The sequence below is a fragment of the Nycticebus coucang genome, chromosome 22 (assembly GCF_027406575.1).
Source record: "Nycticebus coucang isolate mNycCou1 chromosome 22, mNycCou1.pri, whole genome shotgun sequence".
NCBI classification, from domain to species: domain Eukaryota; kingdom Metazoa; phylum Chordata; class Mammalia; order Primates; family Lorisidae; genus Nycticebus; species Nycticebus coucang.
The window spans coordinates 2438347-2459358 of record NC_069801.1 but is presented as its reverse complement, the minus strand read 5'-3'; the positions used below and the strand labels follow the sequence as shown (position 1 = coordinate 2459358).

The 21012-nt window shown below is 46.1% G+C and overlaps 1 long non-coding RNA gene across 2 annotated transcripts; it reads right to left on the bottom strand.

Moving 5' to 3' along the window:
• Positions 1-288: 288 nt before the first annotated feature.
• On the bottom strand, positions 289-11542 carry LOC128575527 (uncharacterized). Of its 2 annotated transcripts, XR_008377020.1 has the most exons (4): positions 11256-11542; positions 7120-7463; positions 6520-6651; positions 289-1294 (listed from the first exon to the last, which is right to left on the bottom strand). It is a non-coding gene; the product is annotated as an uncharacterized LOC128575527 (long non-coding RNA). The 2 variants fall into 2 exon arrangements; XR_008377019.1 differs by lacking the exon at positions 289-1294 and having other exon boundaries at positions 5094-6651.
• Positions 11543-21012: the final 9470 nt, after the last annotated feature.

Below are 21012 nucleotides of genomic sequence, written 5' to 3'. Positions count from 1 at the left end.
CCAGGAGAACAAGCACTGTTTGGAGTGCTGTTTTTCCTCTCTCTCTGCCAGTGTTAGCTCACTCCTACACTAAGGGATAAAATTCTGGCTAAAGGAGTCTCCAAAGCTAAAACCGTAAAAGTTGATCTCTCTCCCACATGGGGTAACTAGCGGTTTTCTCACCTGGCCAGGCCTGAGTTTTCGTGGCAGTCCATCTTCAGTCTGCTCTGCCTCCTTCTCATGCACAGTTTATTTTAAGAAGGAATAATGAGCATTTTCAGCTATTTTATGTGTGTTGCTGGACACAGATGCATCAGCGTTTAATATCAGCCCATCCCTAAAACAGATGCTTGAGTTTTTTGGTCAATACCACAGGCACCTAAGTCTGAATTTCAGCTGCTAAAATATTCAGGACAGACCACCTGATAAAGCAACCTAGAGCTAATGAGCCCCCAACCCCCCCCAAAAAAAATCTGCTGCATATCAACAAAAGACACATTTGCCAACTTTTAAATTGTTTTCACATTAAAATGTCTTTAAAGCTATTAAGATGTGTGTTACAGATGCATGTTGCTCATAGTAATTGAAGAAATCAATGTGACTTCCTTATTCTAAGAGATTTTCGACATCGCTTCAGAAATTATTTTTTGTTCCTTTAGGATTTTACAGCTGCTTTGCTCATTATCTGCCACAAAAACTTTGTTCCAAGGAAGTTGCCTAGAGGAAAATTAGTCCAGGCAGAGTCTCTCCTTGTGTTCCATGATGACATGCAGCTTCAGAGGCAAACACAGAGAAGTCCAGCACAGGCCTGGCTTTGTCACTGTCACTGCAGGGTGGGTTGAGTCAGGTGGAAGAAAGTAGTCTGGGCCCCTCCAGGTGAACTTGTGTGCTCTGACTTCATGGCTATGATTTTGTGCCCTGAAATCTTTTCTCACCTATGGCCACACTAGTATCTCCAATCTCTCCTTGAAGATTTAAAAACCTTCTGTATAACCAGACTTTGAAAGAGTAATATCTATATTTCCACTATCACCATGAATTATTACAAATCATTATATCATTTGGTTGTCATTGCCCAGCAATCCTTTGTTTGGGCGGGAGAAAGGGTCTGAGAGAATCCATCAGAGTATGGACAGGTCTCCATGACCAGGCTGACAAGGGAGAGGCTCCGATGTGGCTGAGGGTAAATTAGCTGAGCAAGATCCTCTACCAACTGTGTCACTCCAGAGCATATGGAAAGGTCTGAGATCAGCTTCTCTCAGAGAAACCAAAGCTGCAGTCTGAGGTATGTGCATAGCCTCCAGGATGGCAAAAGCTGTAAAATTATGAATTTCTTCAGGGCCTAAAGCTGCCCTATAATTAATTCAGCATTCACTGAGCACTTTCTCTGTGCCCAACCCTGAGCCAAGACATGCAGGAGGATAAACAGCTGAGTGTGGCCAGGTCCCCCACCTCACCCACTCATGTAACCATTCAGTCATCCATCAACCACTTACTGAGTACCTGTGACGTCCTAGCCCCAGAGGAGCTCTGAAGCTTTGCAGCCCTTTCTGAGAGCCCCATGTCTCTGAGAGTCTGACTTCTCACCTTCCAGCTGCTTTTCCTTCCTTCTTGCTTCAGGGCCCTTGACTTGCCTCAGGCTCTGAGGACCTACTTGAGCCTCTTCCCTGGACCTCTGACCCCCAGACCCTCCACCGAGGCACAGACACCAGGCCTTGTCTCCGCAGTTGTAACAGTTGGGCATGCCAGTCGCTTTGAAGACGTCAAAAGTAACAAAGGGCCCAGTAAAAACAGATATCCCCACACACAGTCATGCACACACAGTTGCCAGGAGGCCGTGCAGAGCTCTAACTTTGCAAAGAGCACCTACTATCATGTGGTCTGCTCAAGAAACACGGACTGAGCTTGTTTACAACAAACAAATAAGCAAAAATAACTTGTCAAAAACGTTTGCTAATCAGACTATCTACCTCTCTGCTAAGAAGCTGCAGACTCTGGATCTCTGTGGGCAAAGGGGGGTTAACTCAGAGATGCTTGCCCAGGACCACTCTGGTCCCAGGTAACATTATTTTTCCATTACAGTTCACTTAGCAGCTTCTTGAAATCACCTCCTCCTGCCACAGGAGAAGGCCCAACTCGAGTCCCCTAAAAGACCTTGTCTCAGAGGATGGGGCGGGTTCCTCATTTACGACGTTAAGATTCCACGGAAAATAAAACTCATGAATTTGCACACATTCGCTCCCCAGCTTCCCACTGAAAGAAAACATTTGTGGTTCAGTTAATTTGGGTTGTGTCTCAATGACAGAAATAACTGGATCGTGCATCGGCCCGGGGGCTCTCACTACCTCAACAGCGTGATGCACAAGTTGCTTGATTGAAAATAATGAATCAGCCGCCAAAGAGGCAAAGCCACAGCCAATTTCCATGCAATCAATACAGACCTGTGATGGATGGAGCCACGGCCCTGCTCATCCTGAAACGAGCACTTTTAATTGAAGAAAATGTCTAATCAAGCCCACGTCCAGCCACAACTGAGCAAGTCACACCAAATCCCAGGACTGAGGAAGCAGCAGGCTCAAGTCTCAGCCAACAAAACCCTTTGTTTGTGGAGGGAGCAGCCGAGACCTGGGGCTCTTATTTATTTATTCATTGTGTTTGCTGGTGCTACTTCTCTTTTTGTCCCTTTCCCTCTTTTTTGAAGAAATCAGAGGGAAGAGAATTAAAAAGGGAAAGCCAAATCTTAGCTATGTCAGGTGGCACTTTATAAATTAATCTTCAAAGACAGAGGTAAAAAGCGGTTGTCGGCTGGGTATCCCTGGTAGAAAAATGAAGCAGAGATTCACTTAGCAAGAGATCAACCAGATAATAAAGCCGAGAGCCGGGCCGCGCTGCTTTCTCCTGCCCTTCTCAGTGTGGCATTTGGGAAATTATTGCTTCAAAGCTTCCGTGATGAAATTTTGCTACATTAATTCAGTTTTTAAATCTCGTTCTTGAGAAAAGAGCAGCACATAAAATAAACACAGACCCAAGCAAAGGAAGCTGCGATCTTGAGGACGAGCAGGAAAGGGAGGATGCCTCCATGGGAGGGTGCGGTGCAGATGTGGGACCGCAGGGCTGGACGGTGGCCAGGCCAGGGTGAGTTGCTACAACATTCTCTCAGCCTTGGAGAAAGCTCCAAGGCCATTTGGTCCATCGTACCTCTGGGAACTGCCTCACCTCTCCTGGATCCCCAGCCCCAGCATCCCTGCCCTGGCGTTCCCTCCTCCCACCGACCACCCAGAGAGTCTCTGTCCGCTGGGCACTGGCCACATCAGCTCCCTTGCTCTCCAGGCCGACAGAGGCCCTTAAAGACTGCAGCAAGATCTGCACGTCCATTCCTTGCATCCCAGCCATGTGTGCGGTGCCAGACAGACCTCACGAATCACGACACTAGTTCCCCTGCACGCAGTGAGCTGGAACTTCCATTCCCACGGGCTGGCTTCACTACTCGCCCGTGTGATAACCACATGTATCTCAGGCCTGAAGTCCCCACACTATAGAAGGCCCCAACAGGTCATTTTGGGGGTGGGGGTACAGGGGCAAATAGGCCAAAGCCAAACCAGCTGGGGACAGATCCAGAGCAAGCCCCAGCCGGGGACACCCCCAGCAACATTTGCAAATGTCAGTTTTCAGTTGGAGAAGGTGGCTGCACCACTAGGGTGGTTGTTGCACAGGGGAGAAAGCCAGCAACAGGACTTCTGAGGGAAGACGGATGGGCTCACAGCACTCCCTGCTTCTCCAAACCCTGCCTCTCTGCACCCCTCGACCCTCACCTCCCCGAGCTCCCAAGTCAAAAGCAGCATTTCAGAAGACACTGTTTTCCTCTTCACAGCTGAGGGGTGGAAGCAGCAGGTGGTGTCCCTAATTTCTACAGCTGGCCTTGGTTGAGAAGTCCTCTGTGCTGGGCACCTTGCTCCACCTGGTCACTGCAGACACCATGGTGGCAGGTGGAGCCGGCTGTGCCCAGCAGCCTCTAAGCTCATCTCTACCTTCCTGTGTCCTGCAGGCTGTCCCTGAGACCCACCACCCAGGCCGGTGAAAGGTGCCAGGAAGTCACAGAGCCTGGAGAGAAAGGTCAGGCTTTCCAATGCACTCCCCTCCCGGCCTGGCTGTGATTTCTGGGCAGCTGTTGTCCCTCCCCCAGGGTGCCTCTGTCCAGAGTGCCAGGAACACACTTCCCATCACCCCTCCAGCCCTGCCATGGCACCCTCTTCCTGTCCCCTGTGGCCCCTGGGTGCCTCCACCCCCAGCGCCCCTAGCTCACCCACCACTGGCTCACCCCTACTAGGTGGGGCAGTTCACAGGCCCCGGTATCCAGGTCACACCCTACTGGACCCTGGCTGCGAGAGGGGCTGTGATTCCTCCACATCCCTGATGAAAGAACAGGCTCAGAGGGACGGAGCCAGAATACTAACCCAGTGACCCCACTCACACCCACCACCTCCCTAGAAGTTGGTTGGATTCAGTAGCACCTGCTAGCATAATGAACGCCCGGTAACGGCCCACAGGCGCCGGCTCTCTGATCTCACTCATGTTCTCTCTGAAAGCTACAAGAGAAAGTGAGAGAAGCAGCTTCCTGGGAGGAGAACACACCCTGGAGTGAACACGGCAAACATCAAAGTCAAGGGCTGTGGCTGGCCTGGGGCTGGGTCCCCAGGGGGCCAGCCTGCTGGGCAGAGTGGGTCCCCTTGGTCTGTCCTGGCACCCACCATGCTGCCCCTGCCCAACAAGGAACCCCAGAGGCAGAAGGGAGGTGAATTTGTCAAAAATACCAAGTACAGGTTCCCAGACATCCTCCAAGAGGTGCCAGGAAGACGCTGCGGGGCTCTGCACAATTGTCTGAGGAAGATTCAAGCCCTCAGCAGCTGGGCTCAAGGCTCATGGCAAAGAAAAGGACCATTTAATTGTCCCCAGGCTGGGGGCCGTGGACCGGATGGCTTTATTGCTAATTGCCTGGCAGCCTGCTCTGCCCCTGGCTGTCCGGGTAAGTGTTTCCGACATCTTATTTCTAAGCATGTCCCCTTGGCTGGTTAATTATGCAAAAAAATTCTGTTTTTAAGCCTTCCCAGTTTGACAGTTTGTGTCGGATGAAATCCGTAAGCTGTGTACAAATAATTCATATTAAAATATAACTGCCATCTATTCGGTAGTCAACTGCTCAACACGGCTGGGCTCACGCCAGAAGCTGTCATCTTTGCCTGGATGGCAAGGTAATCATTTGATGAGAGTAAACCGTTGTAATTTCTATTAAACCCTGATTACTGTGTTTGCCTTTTGTGACACATGATGATTTGTATAATTGGTGGTGCATCTTGTAATGAGCAGAGACCCAGGAGGGGACAGAGGTCTGGGGTTTCAGGGTGACATCAGTTTACTCCTCTCAGTGTACAAACATGCGTGGGCCATTACAAAAGTTTGGAGACAGGCAAAAATCAAGAAATGTAAAATCCGTGTGGATTGAAACTGATGAAGCCCTCCCAGCAACACCAATAAGCCGGGCAAGCTGAACCTTGCACAGGTAAATTCGAAAGGATGCTGTCGACTGTTTCTTAGAAGTGAAATAATGGACTATAACACAGTCTGTCTCAGAACTTTTGCAGTGGCCCATGTCTAAGGAGTTGACCCAAATCTCTGGTCTTGATCTGTTTCATGCTGCTGTAACAGAACCCCTCAGACTGGGTGATAGACAAGCAACAGAAATAAATTTCCCTACTCTTCTGAAGGCTGGAAATTCCAAGATCAAGGTGACAGCGTTTGGTGGGGGGCTATCTTTCTGGACCATCCTCTGGAAGAAGGGCAAGGGGTGGGAAAGAGAGAGAAAGGGGGTCCGAGCTCATCCCTTCGTAAGGAACTCACTGCTGAGATAACAGCCTTTGTCCACCCTCTCCACCCTCCTGGCTACTCATCTCTTCCTGCTGTTACAAGGACGAGAAAATTGTAACTAGTGAGGGAGGGGACAGACATTCGAACTACAGCCTGTATCCTCAGACCTGTCATTGTGTATACACAGATCTGCAACATTCTCGCCTCTGGTCTACACCAGACTGCTCACCACTAGGAGGGTCCATCGGTCAGTGTCTGGAGACATTTTTGGTGCTGGGTGCTGGCACCTGGTGGGTAAAGTCCAGAGTGCAGCTAACCGCCCTGCAATGCCCAAGGCAGCCCCCAGAACAAAAGACCATCTTGTTCACCACGTCAGTGGTGCTGAGGTTGAGAGCCCTGGTTCAGACGAAGTGAACAAAGAACAAATTTCTGGGGCTCCCTATAAAAAAGGATATTTTTTCAAAGAACATGGGCACAGTCAATGTCCTACAGTGCACCCCAGCCCCTGCACCCCCTCAGAGTTACCCAATTCTGTCCAGAGCCCCAGGCAACGGGGGCAAATTCTCCAAACATTTCCATTGCTTTCTTCCCACACCAGCTTCTTTTAAAGAATAGTAGCTCCAAATGGAATTATAAATCAATACTGTCACTTTGGGGAGCATTTTGGTTGATACCTACCAAAACTGAAAATAAAGCTAAACAATTTGAAATGCTTCTGCCACAGCCCCTGAGAAGTCCTTGGTGAAACGCCCGATCTCAGCATTAAAGGCACAGCTGATCTCTCAAGAACATAACAGGGTCTCCCCGGAGCTGAAAAAAGAGGGGGGCCTTTAATTCAACATTTAGGCAATTCCATGTCTAGTATCCCCTCAACAGAAATGTGTGCCTCTAAGTGTTCGCATGCCCCAGGGCTCAGACCTCTCTGTTTCTGGTCCATTTCCTAGGTTTTCCCATAGCTTTTAACATGAATTTTATACTGTCAAACACCAAATTTATATCACTGGCCCATTTCTGTCTCCTGAACTCTGGGCTCACAAATCCAGCTCCCCACTGGACACTCGCTTGGTGGTCTAATCGGCATCTCTAACTGAATGTTACTAAAATAAAACAAATCTGACTTCCCCCTACTGTGGACTAAGTTACACCTCCCTAAATTCATATGTTGAAGCTTTAAACCACTTGGGGACTCTATTTGGAGATAGAGAGTTTGGAGAGGTAGTTAAGGTTAAATGTGGTCAGAAAGGTAAGGCCCTACTGTGATAGGACCAGCATCCTTACCAGAAGAAGAGGAAGCCCCTCGTTCTCTCTCAACTTGTGATGCCGGCCACTGTCATCTGAAACACCCATTACACACCGGGAGATGCTGGACAGGCCTGGTGGAGCCGGATGAGCCCATGGGCCACCATCTGGAGTTGTTTATTCATGTCCAAGGCCTTCTGTTGTAGATGAAGTTAAGAGACTGGACGCCCCAAGGACCATGGTGTGAGGCAGCCTACCAGGAGGCTGAGAGGCTGGGGCCAGGGCCTGTGACAACAACCCACAAGCCTCCTGTGTTCTGGGAGGATCACAGGGTGTTCTGCCAAGACGCACATCAGCTGCAGGGCGCCCGGCCTGCACGGCGTCTGTGGAGCAAACATACAACAGCTCCTCTGATGGCTCCAACACTGACATCGAGGCCCCAACTCCAGACCCCGAGTACTGACCATAAGTTTAGTTTATAGCAGGAATGCTTTGAAGCTATTACCACTTTCAGATGGGGGGCATCATGTAACCTTGTAACCTATGAGGAAAAATCTGTTTAATAGGATGACTGATAACACTGCGGATGCTGCTTTTCCTGTGAGAGCATAAAAGTAACAAAGGGAAACAGGAGAGTAGGGCAGCTCTTTTGAGGAGATACCCTGGATTTTCTGTAATTAAAAGTGGAATTGTTGATCTCTCATCCACTTCTCCACTGATTGGCTTGGGTGACAGGTGAACGGACACATTGGTTCAGCAACGCTCTTAAAGAAAAAAGGGCCATGTGAAGACACAGCTAGAAGGAGCCGGGAAGAGAGCCCTTGCCAAGAACACAGTCTGCCAGCACCTTGACCTCGGGCGTCCAGTCTGATGACCTAATGCGTGAGAACTGCATTTCTGTTGGGGGGCCCCTGCCCCAGCCGGTGGTATCTGGTCATGGCGGCCACAGCAGACTAACACACCCCTAACCCTACTTCCCACTTCCTTCCCCACCTCATCAAACTGCACCGCCACACTGTCTGGTCCTGCACGCCTCTCACTCTTTTTTTCTCTGAAAGGTATTACTTACGTGTCTGTCTGTCTAGCTGTTCATCTATCTGTTATTAACCCATCCATCATCTATCACCTATGTATCCACCCATCCACTGTGCATCTATTTCTCCATCTATACATTTATGCACTATCTATCCATCCATACATCCCTATCTTACCAACCATCTATGCATCCAGCTGTCCATCTGTCCATCATCCACCCACCCATCCATCTATGCTTCTATCCACCTGTCCATTCATCTGTCCATCATTCACCCATCCGTGTATCTATCCACCCATCCATTCATCTATAAATCTAACTGTTCAACTATCCATCTGTCCATCATCCACCCACCCATCCATTCGTCCATCCTTCTGTTCATCTATCTATCCATCTATCTATCTAACACACATGAACACCCACACCCCTAATCTCTCAGTAAATTCTGATGGCTCCACCTTAAAAATGATCCCAAATTCAATCACTTTTCATCGGCTTCTACTCATCATTTCTGGTCCAGGATGTTGGCATACAAGGTGTGACAATTAAGCTCATGAACTCATCCTCGATTGCTGAATATCAGTGTAGTCACCTTTGAGGCACTGTGTGCACATGTGTATCTGTGCATGTGTCTGTGTGTGTCCGTGTGTGTGTACACAGGTGGCACACGCATGCTGGAGCACATCTTGGTCTCTGTAACCAACACAGAGATAGGAGAGGAGGTCATGGACTCCAAATGAGGTAGGGACTTAGAAGTGAGAGCCCATCTAGAGGGGTCTCAGAAAGCAGGCAGGCTAAATAAAAAACAGCTCTCTAACCCAAGGTGAGGAGAAGCTCGTGTCAGCCCGCCCCGAGCTGGGGAGGAAGAACTTCTCTGCAGAGTCCCTAACCAAAGTCCCCGCAATGACACGGAGGTGGAGCCTGACATAACTCATGCTCCAGCAATGTCCACGCTCAGAAAGCAACACAAAAGACAAACACCTGAAGAAAGCAGAGGCTCAACCACACCATGGGGTACCTCCTCTCTCAGAGCCACACAAGAGTCCTACCGAGAAGTAGGTGCAGAAAATGATAGTGAGTGTACACTCCATCCCTGAGAAGTGACGGTGCCGGTGGTGGTAGTGAGCGTGCATTCCATTCCAAGCATTACTTGAAGAGCCTTCCACAGACACAATGACTCTCCACAACCGCCACCACCATTCTTGTTGTTTAACAGATGAGCTGATTGGGCCAGGGACAGGATAAATACTTAGCCCAGTGTCACACAGCTCAGTGGCAGAGCTCAATCTGAACGCCACACTCTGGCTCCAATACCGTGCTCTATCCCACCTTCCTCACCTGGAGCACATCAAAGAGGAACTCAGGATCTGAGACTGCAAAACGCACAAGGGAATGAGCCACCATGAGAGACATTCCCCGGGGAAAGCAGGCCTAGACTATAAGACCCACAGGGATAGACGCATCATACAGAGATTATAACCTGGGGATGCTTTAATTCAGTCATTCAGGTGCCTCCTTAGACAGTTATTAAATCCTAGAGCTATCACAGTGAGTAAAACAAGTCCCTGGTTTCCCAGAGCATTTGGTCCTAGTGAAGAGAAGCAGGCGATCTATAATCTGTAGGCTGTCTGGTCAATACACCCTGTGATATCAGATGCTGAGAATAAAACAAGGAAGGACAGGAGGGTAGAGGGCTGCTCAGGGAATGGTGCTGATTCAGAAAGCTAAAGCAAGAAAAGCTCCCTGATGGAAAGGCTTTGTCCAGAGACTAAAGTTATTTAGGGAGAGAATCCCAGGGAATAAGGTATCATGACAGTAACGAAAGCATAAAAGAAAGTACGTAAAATATGGGGTCAACGTACCGCGCCACGCCAAAGCAACAGATGTGTTTCCAAATGAACCAAATCCAATCACTGAAATGTCAGGTCAGTGAGTGAGTTAAAAAGCTGAAGGAAGGAAGGAATGAGCAACAGGAAGAGACCCTCCGGGGGAAGAGAGGCGCGCCTGTTTGGGGGACTTGAGAAGGTGTCATTTGGCTGAGCCCCCGAGATACATCTTCTGGGTGAGCCACCAACAGGAATGAAGGGGCTCTCTTGACCTCAATTCTTACGCTGCTTTTATTCCGGAAATTTTTCAGAGCCTGAGTGGGGAAGAAAAATGCTATACATCAGGAGGACCCTTGGAGACCCGTGTAGGGAGAATCTTAGGGGCTTATAAAAATCAGGTCAGGCAAAAGTATTGGGCAACTGCCCCGTGTGAGGCAAGAAGGAATAGCCAGAGAAGGAACCTGGGCACGTCCATGGTGGGCAGAGATTCTGACCAACCCAGACTTTACAAGCCAGTTGCTAAGTACAGTGACGTTTATCCCCTGTCCAAATGTCACCTTCTCGGGGACATTCACCTCTACGCACCATCATAATAGACCATTCCCCCCAGGACTTCCTCCACGCCTTGCTCTATGTTATTCAAAACTTTCTGAACTACCTTCCTCTGCTACATAATTCACTTATTATTATGCCCATCGTTTCTATCCTCTGCTAGAATATAAGCACAACAGAGATGGGATCTTTATTTTGTGCACTAGTGGATCCCATATCCCCAGAACGGGAACTTAACAAACGCAACACATGGTTGTTGGAGAAATGAATGAAGAGAAATGGCATGCTTAAATGCAAACCAATGGGGGGAGGGAGAGAATTCGATACATTTCATTCTATCAAAGCTGTAAAACATCAAAGACAAAGTTCTTAAAAGCAAAACAAAAAAAAAAAAACGACTTATCTAAAAGGAACAACAGACTTCTCGACAGCAAAGGAGGAAACCAAAAGACAGTGGAGAGCTTCAGGCGAGAGAGGAGCCGGCCCCAGAACGTGATGAGAGGAGGACGCTTTCAAACACGCACAAGTGGAGGAGCTGTTTCACAAAAAGACCCTCGGCACAGGAACGTCAAAAGAACGTGCTTCAGGGATCAAGTAAATGATCTCAGAAGGAACGTCTGGAACACAAGTGGCTCTTTTTTTTTTTTTTTTTTTTTTCTTAATTAACAGAATGAGTTCCCATATCCCTAGTACAAAAATTCAGCGGATTCTTTTAACCAACTCCCAGCTCCTCCCAAGACTGGTGCAATTTCTGGCGATCTTACCTTTTTTAAAGCGTCTTTGTCCCCTGGCTCCCACTCTGTTTTTTCTATACCACGACATTTTTAAAACCCATTTTGCTTGCTCAAACAATATTCACTGTGAGAGTGTGATAGGCGTGTGCCATCATGAAAACGACGTGATGGTTATATAAATATAAAAGTGCTGCACACGCTGTAGTCCCTGCACCATTTAATCCTACATCTGTTATAGGAGAAAACAGAGCTTTAAAAAAAAATGAAATCACTTGTTCAAGTCTGCACAGTTCCTAACTGCAGGGACCAGAACATAAAGTCAGTCCTGTGTGGCAACAATGTGGGATTTGACCAGGAAGGTCTGTTACCAACCAATCCATTTCCAGTTGCAAGGAACGCCCCAGGCGGCCTCCCTGACAGCACATTCCCAGCTGTTTAATCTATAATAGGAATCACAGGCATCATCCCAGCAAAGACGATCCAGGCATTTTTCTCTGCTGAAAACAAACTCGGAAGGTCACTGTGAGCTTTATCGAACGCCATCTCACAAACTCTTAGCTGACAAGCTGGAGTTGCCAATGAGAAATCAGTTTGTTTACACACTTACTCACAAAACCTGCTCAGCCCCCCCACCACCACCACCCATCTCACACAATGGCCCCGGCGGCAGTGAGAAGTGACTCCAAGGCACCTGTGGTTCCCTTCACCTGCAGCCCTGCTCTGCAATTCCCAGCCTTCTGGACGCTTTCCTGGCACCACTTAGCTTTCCCTCCAACTTGTGAGTCTAAGAACCTGCTGGGTACAATGTCAAATGTTTGTACTTACCTTGTTCCCTTGGCCTTGACTGCTCCAACACTGGGCCACCCCAGGGAAACCCTCCCAAACACAGCCCCAGTCCCAGGGGCTCATACCGCTGGCCATCTTAGCTGGAAGCCCTGTGGAGTGAGCCTCAGTCCTAACTATGTAACCCCTCTCCTTGAGGCCCCAAGAGCTTATAAAAATTCCTAAAAATATCTGGGCATAGCAGTGCACACTCGCAGTCCCAGCTACTCAGAGGCTGTGGTGGGAAGATCTCTTGAGTCCCAGAGTTCCAGGCTGTTGCACCCTTTGATGACGGCTGTGAATAGCCACTGCACTCCAGCCTAGACAATGTAGCAATACCCTATCTCGAAAAGAAAAATATAGATTTTAGCCATTTTGGCTGTCCCTTGGGTCATTCATTCCCGTTGTTCATCCAATATCATTGTCTCACACCTGCAAGGAAAAGTAACACCCGGTCTCCCCCGCCCACCCCAAGAACCTGACATCTAAATATTAAGATCATGTGCACAGTTATGCCAAACGGCAACCATAGGTAAATGGCAACAAGGAATGAAGCTACTGGGCTCACTCCCCATCTCAGCATCAAAGTCAGCTCATGGTTGACAGGTCAGAATGTCCAGGTCCCTGGAAGGAGGATGGCCAGGAGATCCTCTAGGGGAACGCAGGACCTGAGACGGGCCGGGATGGGAAGAGCAGGTGGGGAAGATTCAAGCAGCAGATGGCAGGTACGGAGGAACTCCAGCAAGAGAGGACTGCGCGACTCTCCCCAGAGGGCAGCTGGAGGCTACCTTAGTTGAGAGTTTTCCAAACTGTGGCCGCAGTATAAACCCTGAGACGTATCTCTGGAGTAAAATGCATTTGGGGGAATCCACGCTGTCCCTCCGCATGGCATGAGGGAGGAGCCTTGTGGCCTCCTGAACAAAGTATCCCAGGCAGAGGGGCCCCAAGAGGGTGGGAGGCAGAAGGGATGGTCCACGCTGGGGGCAGGAGCTGGGGAGAGCATCACGAGGTCAGACCAGGACGCAGCCGGGCCTGGAGTGGCAGAGCCTTTGGCTTTGCTGGGGAGCTCTCATTCACTCCACAGACCCACTGAGCAGACCGTCCCTGTGAAAGCCATCAGGACCTGGCACCAGGGAACCCACTGGGGAGCCTTTGGTGAGCAAAACAAGCAGAAACCCCTGTGCTGCTGGAACCTTCCTGCTGCAGATGGCATGTGCTTGTTCTGGAACCCCAAGGCCCTTCTACTGGGGTTTGCCATGAACTCCCTGTGGCATACTTTCCACCACAGTCACCTCTACTACCCCATAGGGCCTGCCAGGCCGGGGACCTGGGTGGCTGTGACACTCCGTCTGCACCTGCTGCAGGGCCCTTTCCTGCCCCAGGCCCCATTAGAAGCCAGCAGCCCTCCGTGTCACTTGCTAAAAGTCCTGCCTCGGGGGACCATGCTGCCTGTGTCATCCCCGAGGCCCACCCGAACCTTCTCACTGGAGAGAGCCATGAGCTGCAAGCACTCGCCTTTTGTTCTGGAGGGACTAAAGCCACTGGAGCCTGAGGCATCACTGACGTGGGGCCCCCCAAACTCTGCAATATCCTCCCCATCCTCTAGAGCACAAGGCCGCAAACACATTTGCCACTAACTGTTTACCCAGCTCCAGCTGGCAAGACTCCACTGCCGTGTTGGGCTGGTGCAATGTCTGCAGAGAGCACAGATGGCCCAGGGCCCTTTGGGCTGTATCTCGTAGGGGCAGGAGACACAACAGACCTGAAACAAGACCAAAACTGTGCCCAGTGGTCCACTTGCGGGAAGGCAAAGTACTTCTAGTTATCTTCCTGATGAGGAGGGAAAAAGCCATATGCATGTCACGCCCCGTCCACGTGGGGCCATATAACCTCCTCTAGCAGAGATGCCAACCCTGGTACAGCTGCCACCAGGTCCCTGAGGGGTCAAGTGAGTAGTTTCCCATGACACGATCCAGTATCATCTGATTTGGGGACCGCCCCATACCCTTTCCATTTTTAAGGAGGGCCTCCATTCCCACCAGAACTGTTTTGATTCCTTGTCCTGGCCAGAGAGGGCCAGCATTCCAGAAACTTCCACTGGGTCATGGAGCAAAATGAGGGTTTAACCAATCCAAATACATCCATTCCAGTGACAAGCGGCGGGCTCAGGTACATAATTACGAGGAGGCCCTAGATCATCTGTGGGACTATTACTGGAGTGAGAGAAACAGGACCACGCCATGCAGGTGCAACATTAACCAGCCCCCGCCCATGCCTTTCTGATTGAAACGTCCTATTTTTAGCTACTTTAATAAGATAGTTGGGTGGCAGTCAAGACTGGCTGACCTGGAATAATGCCATCACTTAGGTGACCGTGCACATCTCTGCCGTAACGACCTGAGTTGTAATGTGTACGTAGATGACCTCTCAGATAACAGCCTCATTTCCACTCCTTCCAAGTTTTAGGGGTCACCTTACCGGAACTTCACAGTCATCTTTATGTGCTGATACTGGACGAAAAGGAAAGGAAGGGCATTCCAGGAGAGCAAGCCCCATCAATAATGCGGGTGACTGGCATGAACAGCACAGAGACCGGACTCCTTCCCCGCGATTGTCAGACCAAACCCCAGCCCTCCTTCAGAATTTTCCTTGCAGTCCATCTGTTTGTTCTCTGGCATTCTCCAGCTGCCAGCAACTACCTCGGCCAAATTCAAATCAAAGCTATTAGCTGGATAATTGCTCTAATGAGAGCACAGAATGAATCACCAGGACAATTCTCGCCCTGGAAAAATTAAATGGATAAAGTGCCTGTCGACTGCTCTTTGGGACTCTGCCGGCTTTCTTCGTATTCTCCATGGGTCTTCTCGGCAAGATTTGTTCCTCCAACACCAGAAGGACAGAAAATTACAGGGACTGGATGTTATTACATGGTTCTGCGTTTGGGGAGTGGCAATCATCAAGACCACACTGGGAAGTGAATGGAGGTGTGCGGCCTTCGGAGCACAAATCTCAGTGTCACGTGGCCCCAGATAGACTCTCACGTGCACCACTCAATATTGGAAATACGAGCACATGACTAGCCTTTTTGACCAGTAATAGTGTCTATCCCACGATGATGTCTTCAGGATTAAATGAGATTATACAGGAAAAAGAACTTTGAAAAGTTCCTACCACGTGGGTATGTCCAATAAGTGTCACCTTAAATAGACATTAATTTATTCTTTTGTTCATCAATGTAGTGATTCATTTATAAGGTAAACATCTAGCACATGCTTAAAATCAAAAACAATGCTAGGATCTTGGAGATAATTAGCCATGATTTCCCCTGAGGGTGGTTCAGTCTGTGATGAGAACAGACAGCGGCCGGCATCAGTGATCACCTTGGGAATAACGTTTGCAGAGGGAGGCATTGGGTCCGGGAGAGCACAGGAACGGGGAACTGTGCCAGGAAAGGGGCCTGATCTTCATGCCCAGCAGGAAATACCAAAGTCTTAAAAGATTTATAGAAGGGAACTTGCAAGATTAGGTTTATGGCAAAAGCCTCTTATCACATGTCTTTGCTTCAAATCATCTAATCTCACCTCACTCTGCCTAACGCTCTGTCCTCCTCCCGGAAGCCCAGGGATGGCAGCCACTCCCAGTCCACGCTCTTCTTTCCAGGGGCTCATTGCCCTGCACAAGGCCTCTGAGCAGGCCGTGTTCATCCAGAATATGCCAGTGATAAAAATTTATTTATTTCCACCTTGAGCATCTCCCAGTCACGGAAAGGGCACTGTCCATTTTAAAAGAACCAAGATAAAACAGACACAAATTACTACTGTCATAAATGACAGAGAAGATGTAAATCCTAATACCACGGACATTATAAGGATAATAAAGGAATATGATGAATAACTCATTGCTCAGAAATTCAATAACGTAGATGTAATGGATGGATTCCTTCCAAGACGCAACCTACCAAAACCCAGACCAAGAAAAGTAAATAATCTGAATAGGCCCACACCCATTAAAGAAATTGAACTGATACCTAATACCCTTCCAGAAAGAAACCACTGGGCCTAGATGATTTCTATAGCAGTTCTCTACCATCTCCTCCAGAAAATAAAAGCAGAGGGAACACTTCCTAACTCTTTCTTTGAAATTAGCATTATCCCAGTATCAAAACCAGAAAAAGATATTTAAAAAAAAGAAAAACTATAGACCAGTATCTTTCATGAACAGATGCTCCTTGACTTACCATGGGGTTACTTCCACGTTCAACCCATAAGTTGAAAATACAATAAATTGAAAATGGATTTAGTATGTAAAACTACCTAACTTCACAGGTTGGCCTGCCCTACCTTAAATTTACTCAGGACATTTACATTAGCCTACAGTTGGGCAAAATCATCTAACACAAAATCTATTGCATAATAAAACATTGAACATCTCATGTAATTTATTTAAAACTGTACTGAAAGTGGAAAACAGACAGGTTATATGGGTATTCAAAGTATGGTTTCTAGGAAATGCACATTGCTTTTACACCATCGCAAAGTCAAAACATCATAAGTTGAACCATCCTATGTCAAGGACCATCTGTATATGCAGAGATCTTCATCAAAATATTAGCAAATTCAATAACAATGTATGAAAAAGTATAAATCCCACAGCCAAGTGGGATTTATTCCAGGTCTTCAAGGCTAGTTCAGCACTCAAAAATCAATTAATGTAATCTATCAGCTCAACAGCTAAAACTGAAAAACCATATGGTTGTCTCAAAAGATGCAGAAAATAATTTTGACAAAATTTTGTTTTAGAGCATTTGTGATTAAAAAAAAAAAACGCTTAGCAAACAATAAATACAGGGGAACTTTCTCAACAATTGGTAAAGAGTATCTACCACATACCCACAATTAACATCTTACTTAATGAGGAGAAACCAGATGCTTTCCCCCCAAGATGAGAGACAAGGTGAGGGGAGGGGGCTCCCTTTCACCCTCCTACTCAACACTGAGCCACTAGTCCTAGCTAACAAAATAAGACAAGAAAATGCAACAAAAGGCATACAGATTGGGAAGGAAGAAATGAATCTACCTTTGTTTACAGATGGCATGATAGTCTGTGTAGAAAATCCCCCGAGAACTGCCACATACTCACATACACCTGCACAGACATTTTAGGGACTAATAAACAATTATAGCAATGTTTCAGGATACAATGTTAACATGCAAAAGTCAGTTGCTTTCCTAGGTAACATCAATAAGCAATTAAAATGTGAAATTAAAAAGCATACTATTTACAGTAGAACCCGATAAATTAAATATCTAAGTAAAAATCTAATGAAATATGTACAGGATCTATACAAAGAAAACTATAAAACTCTAACAAATCAAAGAAGTTCTGGGTAAACAAAGAGATATTCTATGTTCATGGATAGGAAGACTCGGTGTTATTAAAATGTCAATTCTTTTAAATCCTTTCCAGTTTGATCTATAGATTTAATCGATCCCAATCAAAATCCAAGCAAGTTACTTTATGGATATTGACAAACTGATTCTAAAGTTTATTTGGAAAGGCAAAGATCAGAGTTGCCAGTACAACATTGAAGAATAAGAACAAATTTGGAGGACCAGGACTACCCAACTTCAAGTCCTACCTTAAAGCCACAGTTTTCAGGACAGCACGATATTTTCAAAAGAATATACACATATATCAGTGGAAAAGAATAAAGAGCTTAGAAATATTCCTACACAAATACAGCCATCTGTTCTTTAACCAAGAAGCAACAGTAATTCAAAGTAGAAAAGTAGTCTTTTCAATAAATGGTACTGAAACAACTGGACCTTCACATATCAAAAAAAAAAATCTAGGCACATGGAACTTATGCCTTTCCTAATACTAATTTTAAATGGAATATATGCCTAAATATAAACTAAATTAAAACTATAAACATCTAGAAAATGACATAGGAGAAAATCTAGGTTATCTTGTTGGAGATGAGTTGGTTTTTTTTTTTTTAGATACAACACCAAAAGGACAACCCATGCCAGAAAAAGTTGATATCATTAAAATTACAAATGTCTACTGTGAAAATGACACGCTACAGAATTTAAAAAAAATAAATAACCCACAGGTAGAAGAAAGTATTTGCAAAAAGTTACCTGATAAAGAACTGTTAGTCAAAATACAAAAACAATTTTTATAGTTCAACAAGAAAACGAACAGCCCGATTAAAAAATGAGCCAAATTCTAAACAGACGCATCACCAGAAAAGACCTACAGATGGAAAGTAAACCTATGAAAAGATATTCACCAGATGTTATTAGGGAATTGCAATTAGAGCAATAATGAGGTCTAGGACACCCTGCGTAGGCTTGCTAAAGTCTGAAGAACTGACCATCTCAAATATGGTGTGAATGTGAATTGATATGGTTCCAAAACTCAATGGAAAACAAACTCATAAAACTTTTAGAACATAGGAGAAAATCTTCATTAACTTGGAGTAGGCAAAGATTTCTGATGTAAGATGTAAAAAACATAAACCATAGAAGATAAAAAGTGGTATATGGAACTTATTCCGATTCGAATTTCTGCTCCTCATAAGACATTATTAAGAAAATTAAAATGCAAGAAGTCGTTCGGAGGGAAAACCACAATAATCTATCTGACGAAGGGGTTGAATTGTGTGTGTGTTTATTTCACAACTTAATATGAAAAAACAACCCAATTTTTAAAAACTGGGTAAAAATTTGAGCAGAAACGACTTAGTCCAGTGAGGCTAATATTAAAAAAAAAAATGTATTAACTGGGTAGTTTATAAACAACAGAAATTCATTGCTCTCAATTCTGGAGGCTGGGAAATCTAAGGTCAGGACACAAGCAGATTCTGTGTCTGGTGAAGGCCCAGGCCTTACACAGGATATCTTCCAGCTTTGTCCTTACATGGCAGAGGGTGGGGATAAGTCCTCTGGGACTCTTTCATAAGGACAATCATTCCCTTGTGACCCTAATTACCTCCCACAGGCTATTAATAACATCACATTGGGGATAAGGCTTCAGCATATAAATTTGGGAGAACACAGACATTCAGACCATAGCAACACGCTTCGTGAAACATCTACGGATGTCGCGCAAGTACATAAAATATATCGGTCGTCAGGGAAATGCACGGATTAAAACCACAGCATCAACACGTCCACATATTCACAGCGGCTGAACTGAAAAAGACTTTTAATACCAGGTCTCAGCAAGGATGTAAAGGAGCTCAGATCCTCATCTGTGCTAACAGGATGCTAAGTAATGCAACCTCACTGGAGCGTTGCTCGGCAGGTGCTTAAAAAATTGAACATCTACTTACAAAACGACCCCAAAAATTCACCACAGATATGTAGCCAAGATAAATAAAAATGTATGGCCACCAACGGACTTGGCATCCACATCATAACATTTATGTTCACAATAGCTCAAAGCTGAAAACAACCCAGGTATCTATTGACTGGCAAATGGATCCACAAATAGTGTGATGTTCGCACAGTGGAATACTACTCAACAATAAAACGAAACAAACAACAGGCATACACAACATGGAAGAATCTCAAAATGTGGCCCAGAGTAAAAGCAAACAAAACTGAACAAGAAACACTACAAACTGTTGGAATCCACTCCTAGGCAGGGCCAGAGCAGGTGATGCGAATCTCCATGTTGTAAGCAAGGTCGTGTTGCCCAGGCCCAGAGGCGGTGGGTTGATCTCACAGAGCACAGAGACTTTCAGAAGGATGGAAATGTTCTGTGTCCTCCCTGCAATTGCCTACACATATACATTTGTCAAAACTCATCTCAATATACCCTTAAAATGAGGTGATTATATCGTTTGTAGATGACACTTCAGTGAAGTTAATTTTTACAAAATGAATCCTTTCCACACAGCATATTCAAGCCCCAACAGGATTACTGATAAATAATCACAACACTTAAGTAAGTAGTAATACCCAGAAGAAAAAAATCATTTTACCCCAAGGACAACTGCACCAGACTGTTTATCGCAGCTCAATTCACAATCTCCATGATATGGAAGCAACACGAGTGCCCATCAACACATGAATGGATTAACCAACAGTGGCGTGTGTATACCATGGAGTACTATTAAGCCATAAGAAGATATTTTGTGTTTACTTGGACAAAGTTAGAACACATTCTTCTTGGTAAAGTATGGCAAGAATGTAAAAACAAGTATTCAAGGTACTCAATGTGAATATGAAAACAATATATAAACAACTACACAAAAGAAAAACACAAGTATATTCTAATGAAGAAAGGGGAAGAGGGAGGATGATTGGCGGGATCTCACCTAATGGGCACAATGGGAAGGTATTCAGCACATCCCCTGGGTGAGGGGCTAAACAACAACTTGAACTTTACCTTAGGAATGAAAACAGGCTCGGCACCTGTGGCTCAAGCGGCTAAGGTGCCAGCCACATACACATGAGCTGGTGGGTTCAAATCCAGCCAAGGTCCCCCAAACAACAATGATGGCTGCAAGCAAAAAATCGCCAGACATTGTGGGAGGCGGAGGCAGGAAAATCACTTGAGCCCAGGAGTAGCAGGTTGCTGTGAGCTGTGATGTCATGGCACTCTACCCAGGGCGACAGCTTGAGGCTCTGTCTCAAAAACAAAGACAATAAAAGAAAAAAGGAATGAAAACAATGTAATCTAAAATATTTATACCCTCATATTAACCTGAAATTTAAAAAAAAAATACCAATTTTACTAATGCTCATGGAAAATTTAGGAAAAACGCTTCCCACCTTTTTTTCTTTTAAGGCTGGCATAAAAGTTGCACCTCACATTGAGTGTACAAAAAAGAGAAAATGTTGATCAACTTTCTCATAACCTTAGATGTAAAAATCTTCATCACAGTGTTAGTGAAATAAATCTAGAAACACATAAATAAGATAAAACTCCATGACCAAGCAGGGTCAATCCC